Below are 9,143 nucleotides of genomic sequence, written 5' to 3' on the forward strand. Positions count from 1 at the left end.
CTATTTGGCAGAATAAGGGACCATAGGGGAGAGGCGATCTCTCATCGAATGATGTATGGATCCAGACCATATAGTGGAGGAACTACTACGGAGGATCCAACAGCTAAAGGCGAGACATGGGGCACATGACTGGAGGGAAGGCTGCGAAGAGAGAACCCCATTCTCTAGGGAAATTGAGCTGGAGCCTCTCCCCTATAGATTTAGGGTCCCCAGCATCCCTCAGTATAATGAAGATGGTGACCATACAACCAACTGGATGTTTTCAACATCCAGATGAACTTGTAGACCTCTAGTTCATTAGCGAAATGCCGAGGCTTCCCTACAACCTTGGGAGACATGCCTTAGGCATGATTAAGAAGTCTCCATCCTCACAATATCTGTAGTTAAGAGGAGTGTCAGAGAAAATTTATCAACCAGTACAGAACGCTTTGGAGGTAGCTCGCCCCAATATATCACCTCGCTAAGGTTTTCTAGTGATGTGGCGAATCCTTAAAGGATTACATAGAGAGGTTCAGGCACGAGGTTAATAAGTGGAGAACCCATTAGACGAGAGCTTCTTGACTGCAATATCTACTGGATTTTAGAAGGATGGGAAGCTTTACAAGAGCATCTATAAGTCCCCCATAAGGGACCTAGGCGAATTCTATGAGCGAGTTGCGAAGGAGGTTAGATGGGAGGAAACTTTCGGTTTGAAAAAGCCAGGCAACCAAAGAGATGGAGTAGAAGGCACCAACCGTCCTCGACACTCTTAAAGGAAAAAAAAGAATTTGATAAGTTTCAGAGATGGGGGAGAAAGTTCGTTCCCAAGGAATAAGATGGCTAAGGAAGTGAGTTGGGCATACTAGTTCGGGGTTAGTTGAAAGGGTGTGAACTTAAGCTCGTTTATAAGGTTAAGAAGATATGATGCAAGAGGGAGCTTAAACCGAGACTTGAAGTGCTAAGGGATAAGCCGCATGGTAGCTCGAAGAGGGGATATACACTTGGCAGTCCTTTAAGAGACAGAACTCCCAAGTGCAAGCCCTCACCTCGTGGAACTTGGCCTTGGAAGGAAGTTTCCTAAAGACCTCTTGCCCTCGGCTTTCCTCATCGACCTGCCCACTGACAGTCAAAACAGATTCTGAGGATATCCTTTCTGCAACTTCCGCAGTTTGCGAGCTCACTCTCTTGGGGCTATGCATATCTACCACTAGGCAATCTTCGAAGTTCGAGGTGTCGTCTTCTCCTATAATATGGTTGCAGCACTTTTGACCAGAGTTCCCTTGGACAGAATCAGACATCTACAGAAGAAGGAGAAAAATAGTTAGGTCGCAGGTCACAGACCAAACCTCAAAAAATTAAGGAAACCCTAAAGGTACCCCTTTTCCAAAAGGTCATGCGCTTTGTAACAGAATGCCACCTAAAGGTGGAAGGGCTACTACTATAAGCCTGATACTCCATGGAAGACTAATCCTAAGGTCTTTAAGCCCGAAGACTTAGAGAATGCTTGATGAATTGATTCAAATTGGTGCACCAGAAAATAGAGGTGGCATCAATAAGATCGGGAAGACCAAAGAACCATTGACGGCTAACTGATAATGGACGGCCTGGTAAAAGAAAAAGACGAAGGTTGAGAAAAACTTACCTATTGCTAAATCTCTTGCTGGTGTGAGAACTTGGAACAGAAGCTTCAGACGATAATGAAAGGACAAACGATTGTAATCGAAAGAACTTGGTCGCAATGGAAGTCTCAAGAGCAGAAGACTAAAGAAAGAAAATTTCAAAGTGGTGTGAAGAGGGAAAAGGTAAGACCCTTCGGCTACTTATACACCCCGCCCAAAATGATCTCAGCCGTTGGATCAAAACGACTTATGGCATGCCCCACATTCGCCAGCTGCACGATGGCTTGTGAGCCCTACAATAGCAATCATGTGCTGTAATAGGGGAATGTGCACATTAAATGCTAGTCAGACAAGACGTGCATCATGAAACGACATGAATTGGAGTGATTGGGAAGAAGTCTGAAATGTGGATTCATAGTTGTAAAAGCTGGCATGCATCAGCTCCTAGTCTGAAGATTGCACTGCTAGCTGGGGGGCTTATGTTACGGATATTTCCCGCACTACTTCTTATGGGCTGGACTCGACCCAGTAGGCTAGCCCAATCGCCCAAGGCCCAATAAGGCCCAAGCTGAGTTTGTTGGGGCAAGCTCACACATTGCTAAAGCCCAAACTCAGATCGCGGGACCAAACAGGCTTTAAACGAGCTCCCAATAGTACTTCTAGCGAGCTCCCGACTATGCTTGCGGTAATGGCGAGCTCCCAGTGGTACCTCTAAGCGAGATCCCAGTAACGCCTCTAACTCGCTGACCTAACTAATCAGCTCGCATACCAAGAAGGTCATATAGTAACCAGAGAACAGTTGTGGACTAGGGGTTATTCTGGTTGGGCCATCCAGGCCCAACTTGGCCTCACCCTCTCGGCCTATTTTCTTGGCCCATGGCAGTCCCATCCTAGCCTTGTACCCGCCTGCAACAACATCATTGCAGCCGCTTCTAGATTTTCGCGCGCTTACTTTAGATCTCATCCTCATTAATATCATGCAATGTATTCTTGTTTTAATTAAATCATCATCAAATATTTCGTTTTTAGTTTTCATTACTTGCATAAAAAGTTTTTCAAACATTTATTTCTCAATGCATACATTTTTCTTCATATGTTTCAAACTGATTCTTTTTTGTGCAAAAAGATTTTCTAAACTTCTTATTTAAATGCATTCATCCACATATCAATATTTTCATATACGTCAAAATGATTGAAGTTTCTCAAAATATCTTTTATGAAAATCCATAAATGGTGCATATGCATACTTATATATATTATCATCCACTACATTTGTTTTTAGTTTAATAAAATTGTTATTATCAAATAACTTGACTACATCATAATTCAAATATTTACATTATCTTTAAAAGTAGTCAAAACACCCAATTCACCCCCCATTTTAGGTAATCTTTCAAATCTGAAGAAGAAGAAGAAGCAATTAATCAAACTAAACTCGTGGAATTTGTTGAGCCACCTATGGAACTAGAATTGACTCAATCTATTGAACCTGAAGAAACTAATGTAGCAAATCAGGATTAAGATTTAGTATGGAAACTGATCTTGTAATGAATCACCGTCTTGTAAAAACTTTCTTATGATATGAATGATTTTGACCTATTCATTTCCTCTTTTTATTCTTGAATTCTATAATCTTGCAATCAATATTTATAAATATAGGGAGAGAACATTAGTTGTAGGGGGAGAAAATTAAAACAAAATTACCCTAAAAAATAAGGGGAGTAAAAACATAAAATCCACCTATTCTCCCATATAACTTTCAAGTAGTATAACCTTCAATGGAATCAAGACATATGCACCTTAAAACGAGGTGATACATCAAATAAGGGGAGAAAAGCTCATGTTAAAAAGAGGGGAGAATAAATCATGTAGAAAGTACACCCTTTTTAGTAATGATAAAAAGGGGGAGAATAAGAATATTGTTAAAAGTTTCATGTATATTAAAGTTTTGTCATCATTAAAAAGGGGTAGATTGTTGAGTTATGTTTTGATAATGAAATTCAAGCAAAACTTTAATAATTTTAATGATATACTATTAATCAAGTAACACATTACTTACTTGAGTAAACTCCTTTATCAATCGAGGATAAGTGTTTAGGAAAGTTAGTTTTAACCAACTTTCAAAACTATACTCGAGTGCATAATATTGTTAATAAAGTAAAACATGGTATGAGCTTAAGATCAATCGAGTAAGGAAATAATCAGTTGAGTAACAAAGTTTATACTCGATTAACTTATCAGTGTAATCGAGTAATAGTTAAATACTCTAAGACTAAATTGAGTATATGCTTGTTATACTCGAGTATTGCACTAAAAAACTTTAATCGAGTGATCTAAATAATATTTGAGTAACTGTGAGTTTCCTATTGCTTGCTTGTAGTCTTATGGGAATTGATTATCTTTATCTCCTGTTATTAAAAAAAAAAAATTGTGTGTTTTAAATAACTCTATTTCTAAAGTTTTGGAGTTATGTACTGATAGCTGGTTAAGTTTGCAATACAAAATATGAATGCATTGATTTCTTATTTGAAAACGTATATGCATTAGAATAAGTAATTTGCATTCATCGGGTATTCAAAATTTTAAAATTGGTTATCGATCATAAAGTCAAAGGTAACAGTAATTAACTGATTAGTACACTGTATGAGCTCTCAACAGAAGTGGAGACTATTACCCAAGTGAGTGTTTGAGCCTTATAACCGTTAATTCTTAGTGAAATAACACTTACTCTAAATATGCTTTATTGTTTATTTCATATTTTCAATAGCTTCAAAACATCAATTCGTTTTGAATGTCTAGTATGATAGCGGATGAATTTGACTGGTTTCAAATTTTGAATTAGATGACTGAGTAACATCGTTTTGTAAAAGCATGATAGGGGAATCAATTTCTTTTTTTTTTGGGCCTATTAACCTTTTTCTTTCTTTACATTAACCTCCATTGCTAACCCATTTGAGCCAATTGTAGTACAATTTTTTTCGTTACTTTTGTTTAACCCATAACCATATAAATTTTGTCCAACCTGGTGTGTTTTTTTTTTTTTTCTGGGAATTAGTCTATCTAGCTATTTTAAATTTTTTAGAAAAAAACAAAAAAAAAAAAAGAAAAAAAGTGAAAAAAAAAGAAGAAGAAAAAAAGTGAAAAAAGAAGAAGAAACAAAGATGGGAAATTCTCTTAACTATTCAGCACAATTGTTTCAAAATAAATACTGAAAAAAAAAAAAAGAAATTTCGACACACCCTTTGCACACTTTACCTTTTCTTTGACAACTCGTATTAACCTCATACCCCTATTACAACCCGGTCTGGTCCCTCTTGATGCTATAAATCATGTAATCTCATAATTTGAGTTTGGAGTAGGGAATTATGTTTAAATTCAGAAACTATTCATTTAGGGCATTATTCCAGTCATGAAGCTATGTCAATTTCCATATTCTTTCCTGAAAATAAGTTCATTGTATTTGGGATAACACCGAGTTTTGAACTTGTTCTGCATTTACTCTTATAACGATGCACCTCCTTGTGTGTACACTTGAGGAATCCTTTTTATTGGAGAGAAAATCCATAGTAAGGTTTGAAGTCAAAATTTCGAGGGAGTAAGTCTGTATGTTGGTTATCCTAATTGCTATTTCTGAAATTGTATGACCTTTAACCAAAAATCTGATTTAGAATGCTAAATTATTTATTTGATTTTATGCATTTTGGTTTCGAATTTGAAATTTTTACATTCATACAGTTATTGCGAATAAAGCTTGGCAGGTGTATAGTCTGATTGCTAAGGGACTAACAATATTTAAGTTGGGGGGTATGCTTAGTGGCTAATTTTGTAAAATTTTGTTATAATTATAACTCCCGTTTTGATTTTAAATTGGTTTAATTGAATAGTTATGTGTAATATATATATATATATAATATAATATATTATAATAAACATGTAAATATAATATATATATTATAACATAATACATATACTAAATAGAGTGCATGCATGGAGAATCTATATAATGTATAAGTATATAATATACTATATAATATATCATATAAATACATACATAATATATAATTTAATAACACTCAATTGCTTGTTTGTAGGCATGAAGAATGTGGGCTTGGAGACTCAAATTGGATTGAAGAATGAAGAATTAAAGCCCATGAAGAATTAAAGTCTATGAAGAATTAAAACCCATGAAGAATTAAGGCCTAACTTGAGCAACCCATGAAAGATATCATTTGGAGAAGACCCATACATTATTTTTAATCCTAATAAAGATAAAAAACTCAATTGTAGAAATATATATTTTTTTATTTTTAAATATTTGTTTTGTGAGTGCTTTATTAGGTGTGTTTTTTAGCTAAAATCCATTTAACTATTAGGTGTGTATTATAGCTAAAATCTATTTAACTTTATGAGTGCTTTATTATATGTGTATTTTAGCTAAAATCTATTTAATATTAGGAGTGTATTATAACTAAAGTCCATTTAACTTTAAGTGTGTGAGTGCCAATTAAATATAATTATGTCTAGTTGAATAATTGAAATTGTGTAATTTGTATTGCATCTTGTGGGCTATAAATAGCTCACTTGGTTGTATTTGTAAGGGTGATTATTATTTTTGAATCAAAACTTAGTTATTTTCTTAGAATTTTCTCTTTGAGAATTGCTTTTGTTCTTTCTTATTTTCTTTATTGTTTTCTCTTGTGATCTTACTTACTTTCTTTCTTTCTTCTTTTAAATTCTTATGTCATTTATTGTTACTTTATTATTCACCACCTAAATGGTCGGTTAATTTATGTTTTTAAATTTCTGTAATTTTAATTCTTGTCTTTTAATTATCCACCGCCTAAATAGCCGATTAGTTTCTGCTATTTTAATTCCTGTCATTTAAATTCCTGTTAATTAACTTTCAAATGGAGATGAATAGCTAAATCTAATATTTGGTTAAGGCAAGGACAGTGTCCAACGCCAATGATTCCCAAAGAAAGCTGCGCTTTAAATGAGTAACATTAATTTAAATTTCAATATGAGTGTGTCTTAATTATTAAGAAATCATTAGATTTGCATTGGAGCGTAAGCCTAACTTAGAGCTTTCATGTCACGCATGAGAGTTACTAGAACCGGATGATTAATTTAGTTGTTTTGTGTATTAATTGCAATTGGATTTATGGTAGTTGCTTAAATTAAAATCCCGTATATCATGTATGGGAATTGCTTAAATTAGAAATCACTAGGTTTGGATTGGGCGAGTCTAGTGGTTCCTGACTTCCAAGGTAGATGATGTACAGGGCCATGCAGACCTAGCAGTTGTCAGCTTGGGGGTTTCTTTTGATGCATTTTGTCGCTTCCGGATTGCATTTTGATTCAGTTTATTGGTTCTGTGTGGACTATATATGTTTTATTTTGTAGCTGTTGTGCTAGTATTGTATGTTATGCATGCCTGGGCTATGTAAGCCTAGAGGTTAGCCATTGTATAGCAGGTTGAGGTTTTGATACTCATGTCGTGATGCTAAGTTTCCTTTATCGGGTTTTTAGTATCTATAAGTCGCATGCATGACAGGTTTATCCAGGTTCAAGTTGTCTCTACTTTAGTAGGGCATCCGCTCCGGTTCCTTGGGGATTTGGGTGGGGGCCTTATAGATCTGCTTCACCATATCTTTGTTGAGCTTTGATATTTTTTCTGGGTCTATCCTTAGCGCAATACAATAATTTGATAGACCAGCATTTTCTTTTGGACTTGACTTGAGGCTTGACTTAATCTGAGATAATGATGACGGCTCAGATGTTTGACTCTTGTCGATTTCAAACTCCACCTAAAAATCAAAACTTTGGCAGCCTGTAGGGTTAGATTCTTTTGCAAATGAAGCATGACAATTTTATCAAAAATAAGATCTTTGCTAATTACAACTTTACACGCTTCTGAATCTCATAACTTATAACCCTTAAGATGAGATTATAACCAAGGAATAGACATTATTTAGACCTTGGTTCTAATTTTCCTTTATCAACATGAACAAATATAGGACATCTGAAAATTTTCAAATCAGAATATTCGCAAAAGTACTTGACCATAACTCTTCTGGAGTTTTCTTACCAATAGTAAATGAAGAAGACCGATATAACCAAAAAAACATGCCATGTAAGTAGCCTCGGCACAAAAAGACTTAGATAAATTGGAATTAGACAACATACATTGTAGCTTTTCCATCAAGATTATGTTCATTCGCTTGGCTACACCATTTTACTGTGGCGTAATTGGAGCTGTTAAATGACTTCTAATTCCTTCTTTCTAGAAATCATTAAACTTATTTGAATAAAATTCTAAGCATTATTAGTGTAGAGACACTTAATCTGTCTATTGGTTTGTTTCTCAATTATAGTTGTCCACTGCTTGAAAGTAGCAAAAACATCACTTTTCTGTTTCAAGAAAAATACCTAGACTTTCCTAGAAAAAATCATCGATGAAAGTCAACATGGATCCGACACCACCTTTAGAAGGTACTCTGGCCAAACTCCAAAGATCATAATGGATATAGTCTAATTTACCTTATTATTGTGAATGCCTTTATTAAATTTGACTAGTTTTTGCTTATCGAAGACACAGTGCTCACAAAACTCTAGTTTTTCAATACTCTGCCCTTCAAGAAGTCATCTTTCTCTCAATTCAACCATACTTATTTCACTCATGTCCAAGACGCATATGCCATAACTGAGTAATATTGATATTAGATAAAAACTACATAAAAACCTATAATAGTATTGCCCTATATAACATATAATTTACTACACTGTTTTGTACCTTTCATCACAATAAAAACACTTTTACTTACCTTGATAACTCTACATTCACTAATGAACTTGTACCCATTTAAATCAAGGGTACTCAATGTAGTAAGATTTTTTTTAAAGTTCGAACAATACCATCAAACATCTTAATTTTAATTATTCCAATGACAGCAATTTTACTAGAAGAATTATTACCCATCAATACATCACCAAAAGTCAAAGTTTTATATGTTGAAAACTAATCCCTATTAGGAGACATATGAAACGTGCATGTTGTGTCGATGATCCAATCTTCACTAGATTTGGTAATTTTGATAGTTACCACCATAAGTTTTCTATCATTTATGTTATCTTCAACAACATTGGTTTCATTGGAAGTTTTTGGTTGTTTCCCTTTCTAGTCAAATTCTTGTCTCTTAAGTTTGTTTTGCAACTTATAATATTCACTACAAGAAAAACAAGTTTTAACGACGGGAAAATCAATCATTGAAAGTTGATTTTTGGTCGTTAAAAAGTTGTAATGACGGGAATTTTTCTGTCGTCAGTCGTCGTTATTGCCTCTGAGGATAAAAGTCTTTAACGACGAGAATGATAAACCCGTCGTTAATTGTATTAGTGACCGTATGATTCCCGTCATTAAAAATAATTATTAACTACCAAATTATAATCCAATAACGACAATATTTCCCGTCGTTAATAGTCTAAACAGTTAGCGGCCATATGATTCCTATCGTTAAAAATAATTTTTTAGTTATCAAAACACAA

This window comes from Diospyros lotus, chromosome 15 (assembly GCF_014633365.1).
Source record: "Diospyros lotus cultivar Yz01 chromosome 15, ASM1463336v1, whole genome shotgun sequence".
NCBI classification, from domain to species: domain Eukaryota; kingdom Viridiplantae; phylum Streptophyta; class Magnoliopsida; order Ericales; family Ebenaceae; genus Diospyros; species Diospyros lotus.